Source organism: Garra rufa, unplaced genomic scaffold (assembly GCF_049309525.1).
Source record: "Garra rufa unplaced genomic scaffold, GarRuf1.0 hap1_unplaced_003, whole genome shotgun sequence".
Classification (NCBI taxonomy): domain Eukaryota; kingdom Metazoa; phylum Chordata; class Actinopteri; order Cypriniformes; family Cyprinidae; genus Garra; species Garra rufa.
In genome coordinates, this window is record NW_027394278.1 from 1,548,571 (window position 1) to 1,566,070 (window position 17,500).

A 17,500-nucleotide genomic window follows, 5' to 3' on the forward strand; every position below is an offset into this window, starting at 1 on the left:
AAATGCATGTTGAGCAAAAATACATTTCACGAAAATAATATAAAGATTACAAAACAAAGAAAACAAATGGAATGAGGGATATGCTTTAAAGTTCACGTAAAAGCCAAATATTAAGCGGCATCCTTCATGTTTTCTTTAATCAGCAAATACTTAACATTTTTGAATTATATTCACCTTCTGTTTTTATGACAATAAATTTTGAATTTTTAATTCTTATTTTTTTTTTTTAGAAAAACGTCCGAACACCGGTCTCAAAAGTAGAAGCGAAAGTCTTGTTTCCACCAGCGCGGAATTTTTTTTTATTCACCGTAATTGATGGATGTCTAAAACAAAAATAAGGAGAATCCTAAAACATATATATTTCTTAAAAAAATAACATCCGAACTTCATACACAACAATACGGCAATGACTTTACAACAGGACAAATTGTTTTATTTTAATTTAATTTTTTAGCTTGTACACCAATGGATTTCTGATGTCCGGATATTTCAGACTGCATCTCCACAGCTTAATCACTTTAGTATTAAACATACGGGTCAGGAGGCGGGTCGGGTACAATATTTATTTTTTTTATTCTGCGGTCCGAGTTGCGGGTGGGTTATTTGAAAACGGTCGGGTTCGGGTTGTTTATCCACTGACCCGCGTGTCAGGTTGGACACTAATGTTTTGAAAAAAGTGGAGCGTGTGAGGAAAGCTTTCCCCTTCTCCCTGGCATGCATTTGAATGCTGAATTCGAAATGCAACTGAATGCAGTCGGAATCCGCCCCCAGCACCCCCAAAATAGTCTCCAAATGTTGATTACAACAAGGCAACAGACAGCATTCAACACCCCACCCCACCCCCACTCTGCCATTCATAAACATTTCGCTCTTTATACTGCATGCCGCTTAACTCTGATGCCTCATTAACGGCTACTTTTCAGAAAACTGAGAAAAAAAAAAAAAAAAATACACTTCCCTTTGGTTTCCCAGAACAGACTTAAGCCTAGTTCCAGGCTAAAATGATGTAAATCGGAGCTGTTTAAAGATAATAAAAAAAAAAAAAAAAAAAAAAAAAAAACTTTTACTGATCGTTGGTCGGAGATTCAACCCGCAGTTCGTGACTGGAAGCTGTTAAGAGACAGACTTAATGAACTTCTCCGAAATAGAAGAACTACTTTTCCACTTAAAAAAAAAAGAAAAAGAAAAAAAGGTGGAAAAAAATTGCATAACTCACTGGAGCACTTTTCAGAATCAGAATCAGAATCAGAATGAGCTTTATTGCCAGGTATGTTTGCACATACTAGGAATTTGTTTTTGTGACAGAGCTCCACAGTGCTACAGAATGACAGTGACAAGACGATACATATTATAAAAATAACAATATAGAGGTATACAAGACAGACAATGTGCAAAAATAGCAAAGACATTTGAATAGAAGTAAGTATGTGCTTTAAATAAATAACGGAAAAATGAATAAAGAATGTATAGTGTTGTATGTTGCACGATCAAGTGTTCATGAGATGGATTGCCTGAGGAAAGAAACTGTTTCGGTGTCTGGTCGATTTGATACTTAACAATTGTTGTATTCGTTGTCAGTCATATAGGCTAAGCTTTATTGTTTTGAAAAGTGAGCCTTCTGTTTATTTGTCTAAATTATTTTCTATATTAGGATATAATACTAGGCTATAGTATTTATGGACATTAGGCCAAATCTACATGGGTTTCTTCCCTTTCACTTCAATTAGTTTTTAAGAAAAAAGAAAAAAAAAAACTGCATGGGCAGTGCGTCATAATAATGTACGGCATCAAAATGTAAGAACAAATCTAAAGACAACAATAATAATAATAATAATAATAATAATAATAATAATAATAACAATAATAATAATAAAATTAATTATTAACACTCCTAAAAGTACAGTATAGTGCTCAGATACACTTACGGTAGGTGACCTAACCCTAGTTGTTACTTTGTTTCAACTTTTCAATTATTTCATTAATTAACTAATAAACAAATGCCTTTCCGATATGATATAAGTGAAAAGGGAGACGATTTCGAAAATGATTTCACCAAAAGGCGGATGCGAACTCGGGTCTCCCGCGTCAAAAACGATATGTTACTCGTATTATCACTTACGCCACTGAAAATGTTGCAGTCCAGCCGTCTTTTGTAATATTTGTAAATATGGAGTATATGCATTGTGTAAAAACATTAAATAAAAGGCACCAGACTACAGAAAATGGCATATACTAAAGTATTTATTTTTCTGGGGGAGGACCCACCCAGATTTATTTTGCTTCCGACGCCCATGCTTGATGATGAAGTATAGTCTACAGGATATAACAATGAAGTGCTTTTCCAATCCCGATTCCACAAGGTTTTATTCCGCATCCACCCGCTCCCGCTATATTAACTATATTATTCGCCCGCTGCCCGCTTAGAATAAATTTCTAAGCACCAAAATCGCAAAAACAAATCAAAATAATAATAGTAATAATACTAATAAATAAATTAATTAATTTTTAACTCTATAAAAACTGTAGTTTATATTTATCCTCTCCATTTCTATTCCTCTCTACTCAAATTAATTGTCAGTGTATCTAAAATTGTGTATCTTAGAAAAAGAAAAAGAGGAACTACCTCTTAAACATGCATATCTTAATTTGATGTTGCTTTAAAACGCTGAAATATATAATGTATTTTATTCTGAAGGTGAAAGTGGTCCAGTTATTTAACTGCCTGCGGCGCCGTCAGGATCACGTTTTTTCCCCTTTTAATTAAGAGGATACAGCTTACAATACTCGTTCAAGAGTAAGGGATTGCTCAAAACTATGCTATTTTACATATTTCTGTTATTTGTGTACAATCACAACGAAAAAACAGATGTGTATGCTATTTGTAAAAAAAAAAAAAAATGTAAACAAGATGCTGGTTCAAGTGCGCGTCACAGAAATTGCCTACAATTCTGCATATAGGCTTGCTACTTATTAATTTTATTTTATTTCGTTTTGTTAAATTATTATTCATTAAGAAATTTATATTTCGCATATGGGCATTTTTTTTATTTTACATACAGCTTTTTTGGGTTTTCTCTGTGCATAAGATCTGCGCGTGATGTTCTGATGTTTATGCTGCTTTTTGCTTGTGTACAATTAACCCCTCAAAACGAATTTAACTGTTATTAATGTGTCACAGCCACGTTTCAATTTAAATGTAATTTAACACAATCTGGTCGTTAATAATAACTAAACGCGTCGGTTGTCGTTTGGAAAAAAAAAACAGAAATTAACATTTCTATTTTCAATGCAGTCTAATAAAAGTTCAACAGGAAAAAAATAAAAGAAAATAATAATAAAACTGCTCCTGCTTATGAATAAATTTTTGCTTGATGATGAAGTATCTAAATAGTCTATAGGATATAACAAAGTGCTTTTCCAGTCCCGCTTCCACGAGGTTTTATTCCGCATCCACCCGCTCCGCGCTATATTAACTATATTATTCGCCCGCGGCCCGCTTAGAATAAATTTCTAAGCACCAAAATCGCAAAAATACTGTAGTTTATATTTATCCTTCCCATTTCTATCTGTCTCTACTCAAATTAATTGTCAGTGTATCTAAAATTGTGTATCTTAGAAAAAGAAAAAGACGAACTACCTCTTAAACATGCATATCTTAATTTGATGTTGCTTTAAAACGCTGAAATATATAATGTATTTTATTCTGAAGGTGAAAGTTGTCGAGTAATTTAACTGCCTGCGGCGCCGTCAGGATCACTTGATTTTTTTTCCCTTAATAAAGTGGATACAGCTTACAATACTCGTTCAAGAGTACGGCATTGCTTAAAACTATGATATTTTACATATTTCTGTTATTTGTGTACAATCACAATAAAAATTAAATAAAATTTAAAAAAAAAAACGTGTAGGCTATTTGTAAAAAAAAAATGGAAACAAGTTGCTGGTTTACGGGTGCATCACAGAAATTGCCTAAAATTCTGCATATAGGCTTGCTACTTATTAATTTGTTAAATTATTATTCATTCAGAAAAGAAAAACATATATTTCTTATGTGGGCCTATTTTATTTATTATTATATATAGGTTTATTGGGTTTTTCTCTGTGCATAAGCTCTGCGCGTGAGGTTCTGATGTTTATGCTGCTTCTTGCTTGTGTATAATTAATCCCTGAAAACGAATTTAGCGGTTTACGTCAGTTGTCGGTTGGAGAAATAAAATAACCGAAATTAACATTTCTGTTTCCGATGCAGTCTAATAAATGTTCGTCAGGAAAACAAAGAAAGAAAACAAAATAACAATACAACTGCACCTGCTTATGAATAGGCTATCTTTTTGCTATTGGTTTGAACCATAATTTCAGGAAAGAGGAATCATTGAACTATTGTACTGGTATTTGTGACCAACGCCCCCTAGAGCTGGCCATGGTGTTTGGCTACAGAATGTTGTTCCTTGCGCCACCTGGTGGATATTATATGAAGTGCAACAACGTTGTAAAAAAATCTAAAAAAGCCGCTGCGGCAGGACGCGTGCCCACGCGTGCCGAATTGCAGGCTGCCGCGTGAAAATAGACGCATTTTTAATGGCCAGATCTGTATCTAAGAGTCCGCTTTCCAAAAGAAGTGGTATCTCTGCCCTATAGTGCTAAGTTCGAGACAGCTGAAGGGGCACAATACTTCAGGATCATGCATGATAGGCAGATGAAAATCTGTAGGCTATGCATGGATCCTGGTCATATTTTCAAAGACTGTCCTAATTTGAAGTGTTATGAGTGTGAAGAGCAAGGGCATTATGCTCGTAACTGCAATGCTGTAAAGTGCCCAGACTGTAAACGTGCTTTGGTGAAGTGTGAGTGTTGGATGGAGGATGAAGGAGGAGAAGGAGAGGATAATCAATTAAAAGAGACTGAAACTTTGAGTGATGAAGGACATGTATGCAAGAAAACTCAGGACTCAAATGAAAAAGAAATAAATCAACCTGAAAGGATGGACAAGGAAGAACGTGATAACTTGATGGACAATGGGGATAATGAAGAGGAGCAACAAAAAGAAAAGGACAAAGATGGGCAAATGGGAAGTGATGAACAAACAACACTAGAGATAATGCAAACAACGACGGAGGAACAGGACAAAATGGAACAAGCACAAACGATTTTGGAAATAGAAGAGGATTTGGGAAAAGGAGACGAAGGAAACGACGAATCTAAAGACATGGGAAAGGAAAGAATGCAGAGAAGAAGATCCATTAAGGTAACCCTTAATATAAAAATGGCTAAAAAGAAAAGACAGAAGAAAAGAAAAGAATTTGATGAAAACAGATTTGGGGTATTGATGACTATGGGAGAAGAAAATGAATGATGAATATAGTAAAGAACATTTTAATTATTAGTCTTTTAAGTATTGTATCATTAAATGTTAGAGGTTTACTGAATGTGGAAAAATTTGAAAAAGTGAAAGAATTAAGTAAAAAAACAGATGTAATTTTATTGCAAGAAACAAATTGGAAAAATGAAATGATGGAAAGTTTTGAAAGAAGATGGAAAGGGAAAATGTATTACAATAATGGAGATGGACGAAAAGGAAAAGGAGTTGCAGTTTTATTTAAAAGAAATATAGGGGATAATGTTAAAATTATATATTGTGATAAAGAAGGGAAATGTATTATTGTGAGAATGGTCTGGGGAGGAGAAGATGTTATTTTATGTAATGTACATGCTCCAAATGCAGAGGCTGAAAAGAAAATATTTTTTAATAATTTAAATGATTATATAGATACATGGGAAAAGGTTATAATAATGGGAGATTTTAATACAGTTTTGAGTAGAATGGATATAGCAAAAGACATGGTTTTTAAAAGAGATGGTGGAAGGGAAGAATTGCTTAAATTAATTGATAAAAATGATCTGATAGATATATGGCGAGAACGAAATGAAGGAATAAAAGATTTTTCAAGGCAACAATTGGTAAAAGAAAAAATGAAGCAAAGTAGAATAGATTTTATGCTGATTAAAATAAATATGAAAAGAAATATTGACAAGATATATTATAAGATGACTTCTCTTAGTGATCATAGTAAGTTAATAGCTCATTTTAATGAAACCGGGGTGGAGAGGGGAAAGGGGATATGGTGTTTAAATAATGAACTTTTAAAAGATGAGAATTATAAATTGGCAGTGGAAACAATAATAAAAGATGAGAGAGGGAAAGGAATGTTTGAAGAAGATAAGAGAGTGTGGTGGGATAATATCAAATATGAAATAAAGAAGTATTCATTGAGTTATAGTAGATTGAAACAAAAGATTAAAAGAGGAGAAGAAGTTGCAGTTAGGAATTTTTTGAAAGAGGAATTACAAAAAGATAATGGTGATATAGAAAAGATTGTAATTTATGAAAACCGATTAAAAGAAATAGAAGAGGAGAAATGTAGAGGAGCTATGATAAGAAGCAGGTTAAAGAATGTGATGGAAGGAGAAAGGTGTACAAAATTCTTTTTTAATTTAGAGGAAAGTAGACAAAAGGCTGATACGATAAAGGAAGTTCTTAAAAAAGATGGGGAAAAAGTAAAAAGGACCAATGAGATTTTGCAAAGTGTAAGAGAATTTTATGCAGATTTATTTAAAAGTGAAGGGATAAAAGAAGATGAAAAGGAGTTTTTATTAAAGCAGGTTAAAACAAAAGTAGTTAAAGAAGATAAATAAATGTGTGATAGAGATTTTTTAAAGGAGGAAATAGAGACAGCAATATTACAGTTAAACAATGGGAAAAGTCCGGGAGCAGATGGCTTGACTAGTGAATTTTATAAAGTTTTTAAGGATACGTTAATTCCTATTTTAAAGGAAGTATATGAGGAAATGTATGATAGAGGGCAAGCAAGTCAATTGATGAGAGTTGGAATGGTGAAGTTAATTTTTAAAAAAAGAGGTGACTCAGCGGATTTAAAGAACTATAGACCCATATCAATGTTAAATACAGATTTTAAAATTTTAGCAAAAATGTTGGCAAATCGATTAAAGAGGGTTCTACCAGGAATAATAACAACAAATCAAGCTTATTCAGTCATAGGAAGAGAAATTACAGATACAGTAAGTAATATAAGAGATAAAATAAGTTATATGATAGAAAATAACAAAGAGGGATACATGATTAGTTTAGATTTGGAAAAGGCATTTGATAGGGTAGAACATGATTATTTATTTGAACTTTTAGAGCGTTTTGGATTTGGAAATAATTTTATAAAATGGATTAGAGTTTTATACAAAGGGGCAATCAGTTTTATAAAATGTAATGGATTTTTAACTAATGTTTTTACTATAACAAGATCAATAAGACAAGGGTGTCCTTTATCTGCATTATTATATAGCATTGTAGCTGAACCTTTGGGATTAGTGGTTGGGGAAGATGAAAATATTAAAGGAATAGGTTTTGGAGGAGCAGAAAAAGAACAAAAAATATACCAATATGCTGATGACACAACCTTAATTTTAAAGGATATAGATAGCATCGAGAGAGCAATAAATAAAATACAACATTATTGTAATGGTTCAGGAGCAAAAATAAACATAGATAAGACTGTCATGATGAGAATAGGAACAGCAAAGATTTTACCACATTATTTTAGTTTTAAAGAAGAGACAGAAAATATGAAAATTTTGGGAATCAGAATTGGAAAAGATGAAAAGAAAACTAGAGATTTAATATGGGATGAGATTTTAGGAGGAATGGAGAGAAGATTAACTTTCTGGAGACAAAGAACTTTGAAATTAAGAGGGAAGATTTTGATTGTAAATGTTCTGATGCTTTCGAAAATGTGGTATGCATTAGAGGTTACTTCATTGCCGATGTGGGCTTACAAGAGACTGAAAAAGTGTATTTTGAATTTTATATGGGAGGGAAAACCAGCAAAGATTGCTTATGATACATTGATAGGACCATGTGAGGAGGGAGGTTTAGGTTTGTTAGATCCAAATATAAGAATGAAGAGTCTAAGGGTTAAAATTATGAAAAAATTTATGAATAAAGAAAATAGACAAGAATGGAAGAATGGTTTGACATATTTTTTAAATAGGTGTGGGGGTTTTAAAATGGGAAATCACATCTTATGGATGAAATTGAAAGAAAATATGTTAAATGATATACCAGAATTGTACAAAGAAGTTTTAAGAGCATGGAAAGAATTTTTATTGACAGTAGTGTACAAACCAGAAGGGATGGAGGAGCTTTTGAATCAACCGTTATTTTTAAATTCAAATATTGTATATGAAAATAAAGAAATATATTTTAAACAATGGATTAAAGCAGGAATAAATAGAGTGAAAGATGTTTTATATGAGGTTAAAGAAGGTTTCATACCATTGCAAGGAATAGTAGATGAAATTGAAGGAATTGGAGAAGAGATGGATAAGAATATTGTAAAGCAACAATTTGACAAAATAAAAAAAGCAATTCCTAGTGAATGGATAGAAAGAATAGAAAAAAAGGAGGAAGGAGTGGGAAAGGTTGAAGTGCTTTTAAAAGAAAGTGGGAAAAAAGTGTCTATTCAATCATGTACTTTAAAAATGATTTATAATGTCTTTAGAAAAATGGTTTTTGTTAAACCAATTGCAAACGGCTTTTGGAATAGATTATTTCCAGTGATGGAATCTGAAAATATTTGGGAGAATATAAAAATAAGTTATATGGATCCAGTGATTGAGAATTTTAATTTTCTTTTAAGACATAATGTAATATATACAAAAATGAGATTATGTAAAATGGGAATTGAACAAAATGCAAAATGTGATGTATGTGAAAATGAAGATGAAGGTCTTTTACATTTGTTTTTGTTTTGTTTTAAACTGGACGATTTTGTGAGGAAACTTAAAATGTTTGTAGAGGCTTTTTTGGGAGAAAAAATAGAAAGACAGATTGAATGGAATCAAGTTTTTTTACTTGGTATAAAAGGAAAAGGGAAAGAAATGTATATAGTCAATTTCATTTTAGCTATTGCAAGGTATGCAATATGGTGTAGACGTAATGTCATGAGAGAAAAAAGTTGCAATATTAATATGTGGAGTTTTTTCAGAAGAAAATTGGAAGAACATATACAGACTTTATATAATTATTTTAGTATGAATGGACAAGTTGAAAGGTTTTATAAAATACTTATTGGAAATGATACAAGAATATTGGAATGTTTTCAAGAATATAAGATAAATTTGCCAAGGTAATTTCTGTTGTTATTAAAGAAATGTGTATGTGAAAGGCATAACTAATTATGTGAATAATGTTATGTAATCATATCTAAATGTAAATATTTTTAAGTTTTTTCAATAAAAAAAAAAAAAAAAAAAAAAAAAAAAAGAGCGCCCGATCTCGTCTGATCTCGGAAGCTAAGCAGCGTCGGGCCTGGTTAGTACTTGGATGGGAGACCGCCTGGGAATACCAGGTGCTGTAAGCTTTTGCCTTTTCTTCACTATTTATATAATATGCTGGCTTTTACGGAGGCTGATCTTTAAATAGCCCACTTTTTGGAGCAGCCCTCGCTTATGGCCATACCGCGCTGAGAGCGCCCGATCTCGTCTGATCTCGGAAGCTAAGCAGCGTCGGGCCTGGTTAGTACTTGGATGGGAAACCGCCTGGGAATACCAGGTGCTGTAAGCTTTTGCCTTTTCTTCACTATTTATATAATATGCTGGCTTTTAGAAAGACTTGTTTTACCGCTCTATTTATTACAATCATTTACATGTATTATAGAGTTTTAAGTGTTTTACATGTTTTTTAGGCCATTTTATTACTCTTAACATTTTAAGTGTATGTGTCTTTAATAAATGGATGGTTGGCCTGTCATGTGACTAGACACATGACAGGAAGCAGGAAGTACAACTGTATAAGAGAGCAGCATGACAAACAAAGGACAGTCACCAAACTGTTGGATTGAGGAGTTGCTAATTTTAGAGCTCACCTTTCCATTCACCACCTGCAAACTTTGGATTACACTTTCTGTGGATTGTATATACACTGGTGGACACTCACATTGGACTTATCAACACACTGGGGTTCTTGGACTGTTTTTAGGGTATGGACAAATGAACTGTATTCTTTTAACAGAGTTTACCTGTTTTTAGGGTATGGACAAATGAACTGTATTCTTTTAACAGAGTTTACCTAGTTTTATCGTGTTGTTTTAAAGTCTTTTATGTGAACCTTGTAAATACACCAAATCTATTTAAACCAATTTTCTTTTATGTCTCATTCTTTTAACCACTAGTCATCTCTCACAGTTAAATCTGACCCCATTTTAGTCTTGTAACTCGGCTGCTAAGGCCGATTGTTACACTTTTATGGGAGACCGCCTGGGAATACCAGGTGCTGTAAGCTTTTGCCTTTTCTTCACTATTTATATAATATGCTGGCTTTTACGGAGGCTGATCTTTAAATAGCCCACTTTTTGGAGCAGCCCTCGCTTATGGCCATACCGCGCTGAGAGCGCCCGATCTCGTCTGATCTCAGAAGCTAAGCAGCGTCGGGCCTGGTTAGTACTTGGATGGGAGACCGCCTGGGAATACCAGGTGCTGTAAGCTTTTGCCTTTTCTTCACTATTTATATAATATGCTGGCTTTTACGGAGGCTGATCTTTAAATAGCCCACTTTTTGGAGCAGCCCTCGCTTATGGCCATACCGCGCTGAGAGCGCCCGATCTCGTCTGATCTCGGAAGCTAAGCAGCGTCGGGCCTGGTTAGTACTTGGATGGGAGACCGCCTGGGAATACCAGGTGCTGTAAGCTTTTGCCTTTTCTTCACTATTTATATAATATGCTGGCTTTTAGAAAGACTTGTTTTACCGCTCTATTTATTACAATCATTTACATGTATTATAGAGTTTTAAGTGTTTTTCATGTTGTTTAGGCCATTTTATTACTCTTAACATTTTAAGTGTATGTGTCTTTAATAAATGGATGATTGGCCTGTCATGTGACTAGACACATGACAGGAAGCAGGAAGTACAACTGTATAAGAGAGCAGCATGACAAACAAAGGACAGTCACCAAACTGTTGGATTGAGGAGTTGCTAATTTTAGAGCTCACCTTTCCATTCACCACCTGCAAACTTTGGATTACACTTTCTGTGGATTGTATATACACTGGTGGACACTCACATTGGACTTATCAACACACTGGGGTTCTTGGACTGTTTTCAGGGTATGGACAAATGAACTGTATTCTTTTAACAGAGTTTACCTGTTTTTAGGGTATGGACAAATGAACTGTATTCTTTTAACAGAGTTTACCTAGTTTTATCGTGTTGTTTTAAAGTCTTTTATGTGAACCTTGTAAATACACCAAATCTATTTAAACCAATTTTCTTTTATGTCTCATTCTTTTAACCACTAGTCATCTCTCAAAGTTAAATCTGACCCCATTTTAGTCTTGTAACTCGGCTGATAAGGCCGATTGTTACACTTTTATGGGAGACCGCCTGGGAATACCAGGTGCTGTAAGCTTTTGCCTTTTCTTCACTATTTATATAATATGCTGGCTTTTACGGAGGCTGATCTTTAAATAGCCCACTTTTTGGAGCAGCCCACGCTTATGGCCATACCGCGCTGAGAGCGCCCGATCTCGTCTGATCTCGGAAGCTAAGCAGCGTCGGGCCTGGTTAGTACTTGGATGGGAGACCGCCTGGGAATACCAGGTGCTGTAAGCTTTTGCCTTTTCTTCACTATTTATATAATATGCTGGCTTTTAGAAAGACGTGTTTTACCGCTCTATTTATTACAATCATTTACATGTATTATAGAGTTTTAAGTGTTTTACATGTTTTTTAGGCCATTTTATTACTCTTAACATTTTAAGTGTATGTGTCTTTAATAAATGGATGGTTGGCCTGTCATGTGACTAGACACATGACAGGAAGCAGGAAGTACAACTGTATAAGAGAGCAGCATGACAAACAAAGGACAGTCACCAAACTGTTGGATTGAGGAGTTGCTAATTTTAGAGCTCACCTTTCCATTCACCACCTGCAAACTTTGGATTACACTTTCTGTGGATTGTATATACACTGGTGGACACTCACATTGGACTTATCAACACACTGGGGTTCTTGGACTGTTTTTAGGGTATGGACAAATGAACTGTATTCTTTTAACAGAGTTTACCTGTTTTTAGGGTATGGACAAATGAACTGTATTCTTTTAACAGAGTTTACCTAGTTTTATCGTGTTGTTTTAAAGTCTTTTATGTGAACCTTGTAAATACACCAAATCTATTTAAACCAATTTTCTTTTATGTCTCATTCTTTTAACCACTAGTCATCTCTCACAGTTAAATCTGACCCCATTTTAGTCTTGTAACTCGGCTGATAAGGCCGATTGTTACACTTTTATGGGAGACCGCCTGGGAATACCAGGTGCTGTAAGCTTTTGCCTTTTCTTCACTATTTATATAATATGCTGGCTTTTACGGAGGCTGATCTTTAAATAGCCCACTTTTTGGAGCAGCCCTCGCTTATGGCCATACCGCGCTGAGAGCGCCCGATCTTGTCTGATCTCGGAAGCTAAGCAGCGTCGGGCCTGGTTAGTACTTGGATGGGAGACCGCCTGGGAATACCAGGTGCTGTAAGCTTTTGCCTTTTCTTCACTATTTATATAATATGCTGGCTTTTAGAAAGACGTGTTTTACCGCTCTATTTATTACAATCATTTACATGTATTATAGAGTTTTAAGTGTTTTACATGTTTTTTAGGCCATTTTATTACTCTTAACATTTTAAGTGTATGTGTCTTTAATAAATGGATGGTTGGCCTGTCATATGACTAGACACATGACAGGAAGCAGGAAGTACAACTGTATAAGAGAGCAGCATGACAAACAAAGGACAGTCACCAAACTGTTGGATTGAGGAGTTGCTAATTTTAGAGCTCACCTTTCCATTCACCACCTGCAAACTTTGGATTACACTTTCTGTGGATTGTATATACACTGGTGGACACTCACATTGGACTTATCAACACACTGGGGTTCTTGGACTGTTTTTAGGGTATGGACAAATGAACTGTATTCTTTTAACAGAGTTGACCTGTTTTTAGGGTATGGACAAATGAACTGTATTCTTTTAACAGAGTTTACCTAGTTTTATCGTGTTGTTTTAAAGTCTTTTATGTGAACCTTGTAAATACACCAAATCTATTTAAACCAATTTTCTTTTATGTCTCATTCTTTTAACCACTAGTCATCTCTCACAGTTAAATCTGACCCCATTTTAGTCTTGTAACTCGGCTGATAAGGCCGATTGTTACACTTTTATGGGAGACCGCCTGGGAATACCAGGTGCTGTAAGCTTTTGCCTTTTCTTCACTATTTATATAATATGCTGGCTTTTACGGAGGCTGATCTTTAAATAGCCCACTTTTTGGAGCAGCCCTCGCTTATGGCCATACCGCGCTGAGAGCGCCCGATCTCGTCTGATCTCGGAAGCTAAGCAGCGTCGGGCCTGGTTAGTACTTGGATGGGAGACCGCCTGGGAATACCAGGTGCTGTAAGCTTTTGCCTTTTCTTCACTATTTATATAATATGCTGGCTTTTAGAAAGACGTGTTTTACCGCTCTATTTATTACAATCATTTACATGTATTATAGAGTTTTAAGTGTTTTACATGTTTTTTAGGCCATTTTATTACTCTTAACATTTTAAGTGTATGTGTCTTTAATAAATGGATGGTTGGCCTGTCATGTGACTAGACACATGACAGGAAGCAGGAAGTACAACTGTATAAGAGAGCAGCATGACAAACAAAGGACAGTCACCAAACTGTTGGATTGAGGAGTTGCTAATTTTAGAGCTCACCTTTCCATTCACCACCTGCAAACTTTGGATTACACTTTCTGTGGATTGTATATACACTGGTGGACACTCACATTGGACTTATCAACACACTGGGGTTCTTGGACTGTTTTTAGGGTATGGACAAATGAACTGTATTCTTTTAACAGAGTTGACCTGTTTTTAGGGTATGGACAAATGAACTGTATTCTTTTAACAGAGTTTACCTAGTTTTATCGTGTTGTTTTAAAGTCTTTTATGTGAACCTTGTAAATACACCAAATCTATTTAAACCAATTTTCTTTTATGTCTCATTCTTTTAACCACTAGTCATCTCTCACAGTTAAATCTGACCCCATTTTAGTCTTGTAACTCGGCTGATAAGGCCGATTGTTACACTTTTATGGGAGACCGCCTGGGAATACCAGGTGCTGTAAGCTTTTGCCTTTTCTTCACTATTTATATAATATGCTGGCTTTTACGGAGGCTGATCTTTAAATAGCCCACTTTTTGGAGCAGCCCTCGCTTATGGCCATACCGCGCTGAGAGCGCCCGATCTCGTCTGATCTCGGAAGCTAAGCAGCGTCGGGCCTGGTTAGTACTTGGATGGGAGACCGCCTGGGAATACCAGGTGCTGTAAGCTTTTGCCTTTTCTTCACTATTTATATAATATGCTGGCTTTTACGGAGGCTGATCTTTAAATAGCCCACTTTTTGGAGCAGCCCTCGCTTATGGCCATACCGTGCTGAGAGCGCCCGATCTCGTCTGATCTCGGAAGCTAAGCAGCGTCGGGCCTGGTTAGTACTTGGATGGGAGACCGCCTGGGAATACCAGGTGCTGTAAGCTTTTGCCTTTTCTTCACTATTTATATAATATGCTGGCTTTTAGAAAGACTTGTTTTACCGCTCTATTTATTACAATCATTTACATGTATTATAGAGTTTTAAGTGTTTTACATGTTTTTTAGGCCATTTTATTACTCTTAACATTTTAAGTGTATGTGTCTTTAATAAATGGATGGTTGGCCTGTCATGTGACTAGACACATGACAGGAAGCAGGAAGTACAACTGTATAAGAGAGCAGCATGACAAACAAAGGACAGTCACCAAACTGTTGGATTGAGGAGTTGCTAATTTTAGAGCTCACCTTTCCATTCACCACCTGCAAACTTTGGATTACACTTTCTGTGGATTGTATATACACTGGTGGACACTCACATTGGACTTATCAACACACTGGGGTTCTTGGACTGTTTTTAGGGTATGGACAAATGAACTGTATTCTTTTAACAGAGTTTACCTGTTTTTAGGGTATGGACAAATGAACTGTATTCTTTTAACAGAGTTTACCTAGTTTTATCGTGTTGTTTTAAAGTCTTTTATGTGAACCTTGTAAATACACCAAATCTATTTAAACCAATTTTCTTTTATGTCTCATTCTTTTAACCACTAGTCATCTCTCACAGTTAAATCTGACCCCATTTTAGTCTTGTAACTCGGCTGATAAGGCCGATTGTTACACTTTTATGGGAGACCGCCTGGGAATACCAGGTGCTGTAAGCTTTTGCCTTTTCTTCACTATTTATATAATATGCTGGCTTTTACGGAGGCTGATCTTTAAATAGCCCACTTTTTGGAGCAGCCCTCGCTTATGGCCATACCGCGCTGAGAGCGCCCGATCTCGTCTGATCTCGGAAGCTAAGCAGCGTCGGGCCTGGTTAGTACTTGGATGGGAGACCGCCTGGGAATACCAGGTGCTGTAAGCTTTTGCCTTTTCTTCACTATTTATATAATATGCTGGCTTTTAGAAAGACGTGTTTTACCGCTCTATTTATTACAATCATTTACATGTATTATAGAGTTTTAAGTGTTTTACATGTTTTTTAGGCCATTTTATTACTCTTAACATTTTAAGTGTATGTGTCTTTAATAAATGGATGGTTGGCCTGTCATGTGACTAGACACATGACAGGAAGCAGGAAGTACAACTGTATAAGAGAGCAGCATGACAAACAAAGGACAGTCACCAAACTGTTGGATTGAGGAGTTGCTAATTTTAGAGCTCACCTTTCCATTCACCACCTGCAAACTTTGGATTACACTTTCTGTGGATTGTATATACACTGGTGGACACTCACATTGGACTTATCAACACACTGGGGTTCTTGGACTGTTTTTAGGGTATGGACAAATGAACTGTATTCTTTTAACAGAGTTTACCTGTTTTTAGGGTATGGACAAATGAACTGTATTCTTTTAACAGAGTTTACCTAGTTTTATCGTGTTGTTTTAAAGTCTTTTATGTGAACCTTGTAAATACACCAAATCTATTTAAACCAATTTTCTTTTATGTCTCATTCTTTTAACCACTAGTCATCTCTCACAGTTAAATCTGACCCCATTTTAGTCTTGTAACTCGGCTGATAAGGCCGATTGTTACACTTTTATGGGAGACCGTCTGGGAATACCAGGTGCTGTAAGCTTTTGCCTTTTCTTCACTATTTATATAATATGCTGGCTTTTACGGAGGCTGATCTTTAAATAGCCCACTTTTTGGAGCAGCCCTCGCTTATGGCCATACCGCGCTGAGAGCGCCCGATCTCGTCTGATCTCGGAAGCTAAGCAGCGTCGGGCCTGGTTAGTACTTGGATGGGAGACCGCCTGGGAATACCAGGTGCTGTAAGCTTTTGCCTTTTCTTCACTATTTATATAATATGCTGGCTTTTAGGGAGGCTGATCTTTAAATAGCCCACTTTTTGGAGCAGCCCTCGCTTATGGCCATACCGCGCTGAGAGCGCCCGATCTCGTCTGATCTCGGAAGCTAAGCAGCGTCGGGCCTGGTTAGTACTTGGATCGGAGACAGCCTGGGAATACCAGGTGCTGTAAGCTTTTGCCTTTTCTTCACTATTTATATAATATGCTGGCTTTTAGAAAGACTTGTTTTACCGCTCTATTTATTACAATCATTTACATGTATTATAGAGTTTTAAGTGTTTTACATGTTTTTTAGGCCATTTTATTACTCTTAACATTTTAAGTGTATGTGTCTTTAATAAATGGATGGTTGGCCTGTCATGTGACTAGACACATGACAGGAAGCAGGAAGTACAACTGTATAAGAGAGCAGCATGACAAACAAAGGACAGTCACCAAACTGTTGGATTGAGGAGTTGCTAATTTTAGAGCTCACCTTTCCATTCACCACCTGCAAACTTTGGATTACACTTTCTGTGGATTGTATATACACTGGTGGACACTCACATTGGACTTATCAACACACTGGGGTTCTTGGACTGTTTTTAGGGTATGGACAAATGAACTGTATTCTTTTAACAGAGTTTACCTGTTTTTAGGGTATGGACAAATGAACTGTATTCTTTTAACAGAGTTTACCTAGTTTTATCGTGTTGTTTTAAAGTCTTTTATGTGAACCTTGTAAATACACCAAATCTATTTAAACCAATTTTCTTTTATGTCTCATTCTTTTAACCACTAGTCATCTCTCACAGTTAAATCTGACCCCATTTTAGTCTTGTAACTCGGCTGATAAGACCGATTGTTACACTTTTATGGGAGACCGCCTGGGAATACCAGGTGCTGTAAGCTTTTGCCTTTTCTTCACTATTTATATAATATGCTGGCTTTTACGGAGGCTGATCTTTAAATAGCCCACTTTTTGGAGCAGCCCTCGCTTATGGCCATACCG

At 35.7% G+C, this 17,500-nt stretch overlaps 12 non-coding genes across 12 annotated transcripts in view; all 12 read left to right on the top strand.

The window, feature by feature from the left end:
* The first annotated feature begins 9,515 nt into the window (after positions 1-9,515).
* On the top strand, positions 9,516-9,634 carry LOC141311070 (5S ribosomal RNA). Its single transcript, XR_012348535.1, has one exon. It is a non-coding gene; the product is annotated as a 5S ribosomal RNA (ribosomal RNA).
* An 801-nt stretch (positions 9,635-10,435) lies between these two features.
* Positions 10,436-10,554, top strand: LOC141309837 (5S ribosomal RNA). Its single transcript, XR_012347385.1, has one exon. It is a non-coding gene; the product is annotated as a 5S ribosomal RNA (ribosomal RNA).
* An 84-nt stretch (positions 10,555-10,638) lies between these two features.
* On the top strand, positions 10,639-10,757 carry LOC141310558 (5S ribosomal RNA). The gene has a single exon (XR_012348037.1). It is a non-coding gene; the product is annotated as a 5S ribosomal RNA (ribosomal RNA).
* An 801-nt stretch (positions 10,758-11,558) lies between these two features.
* On the top strand, positions 11,559-11,677 carry LOC141310681 (5S ribosomal RNA). Its single transcript, XR_012348159.1, has one exon. It is a non-coding gene; the product is annotated as a 5S ribosomal RNA (ribosomal RNA).
* Positions 11,678-12,478: 801 nt separating this feature from the next.
* LOC141309811 (5S ribosomal RNA) lies at positions 12,479-12,597 on the top strand. The gene has a single exon (XR_012347359.1). It is a non-coding gene; the product is annotated as a 5S ribosomal RNA (ribosomal RNA).
* An 801-nt stretch (positions 12,598-13,398) lies between these two features.
* Positions 13,399-13,517, top strand: LOC141310804 (5S ribosomal RNA). The gene has a single exon (XR_012348281.1). It is a non-coding gene; the product is annotated as a 5S ribosomal RNA (ribosomal RNA).
* An 801-nt stretch (positions 13,518-14,318) lies between these two features.
* On the top strand, positions 14,319-14,437 carry LOC141310928 (5S ribosomal RNA). Its single transcript, XR_012348403.1, has one exon. It is a non-coding gene; the product is annotated as a 5S ribosomal RNA (ribosomal RNA).
* Positions 14,438-14,521: 84 nt separating this feature from the next.
* LOC141311279 (5S ribosomal RNA) lies at positions 14,522-14,640 on the top strand. The gene has a single exon (XR_012348742.1). It is a non-coding gene; the product is annotated as a 5S ribosomal RNA (ribosomal RNA).
* An 801-nt stretch (positions 14,641-15,441) lies between these two features.
* Positions 15,442-15,560, top strand: LOC141311051 (5S ribosomal RNA). The gene has a single exon (XR_012348517.1). It is a non-coding gene; the product is annotated as a 5S ribosomal RNA (ribosomal RNA).
* Positions 15,561-16,361: 801 nt separating this feature from the next.
* Positions 16,362-16,480, top strand: LOC141311174 (5S ribosomal RNA). The gene has a single exon (XR_012348639.1). It is a non-coding gene; the product is annotated as a 5S ribosomal RNA (ribosomal RNA).
* An 84-nt stretch (positions 16,481-16,564) lies between these two features.
* On the top strand, positions 16,565-16,683 carry LOC141310228 (5S ribosomal RNA). Its single transcript, XR_012347773.1, has one exon. It is a non-coding gene; the product is annotated as a 5S ribosomal RNA (ribosomal RNA).
* Positions 16,684-17,484: 801 nt separating this feature from the next.
* LOC141309839 (5S ribosomal RNA) overlaps positions 17,485-17,500 on the top strand; it is a 119-nt gene continuing 103 nt past the window's right edge. Inside the window, exon 1 of the ribosomal RNA XR_012347386.1 lies at positions 17,485-17,500. This exon is cut by the window's right edge and continues 103 nt beyond it. This is a non-coding gene — a ribosomal RNA (5S ribosomal RNA).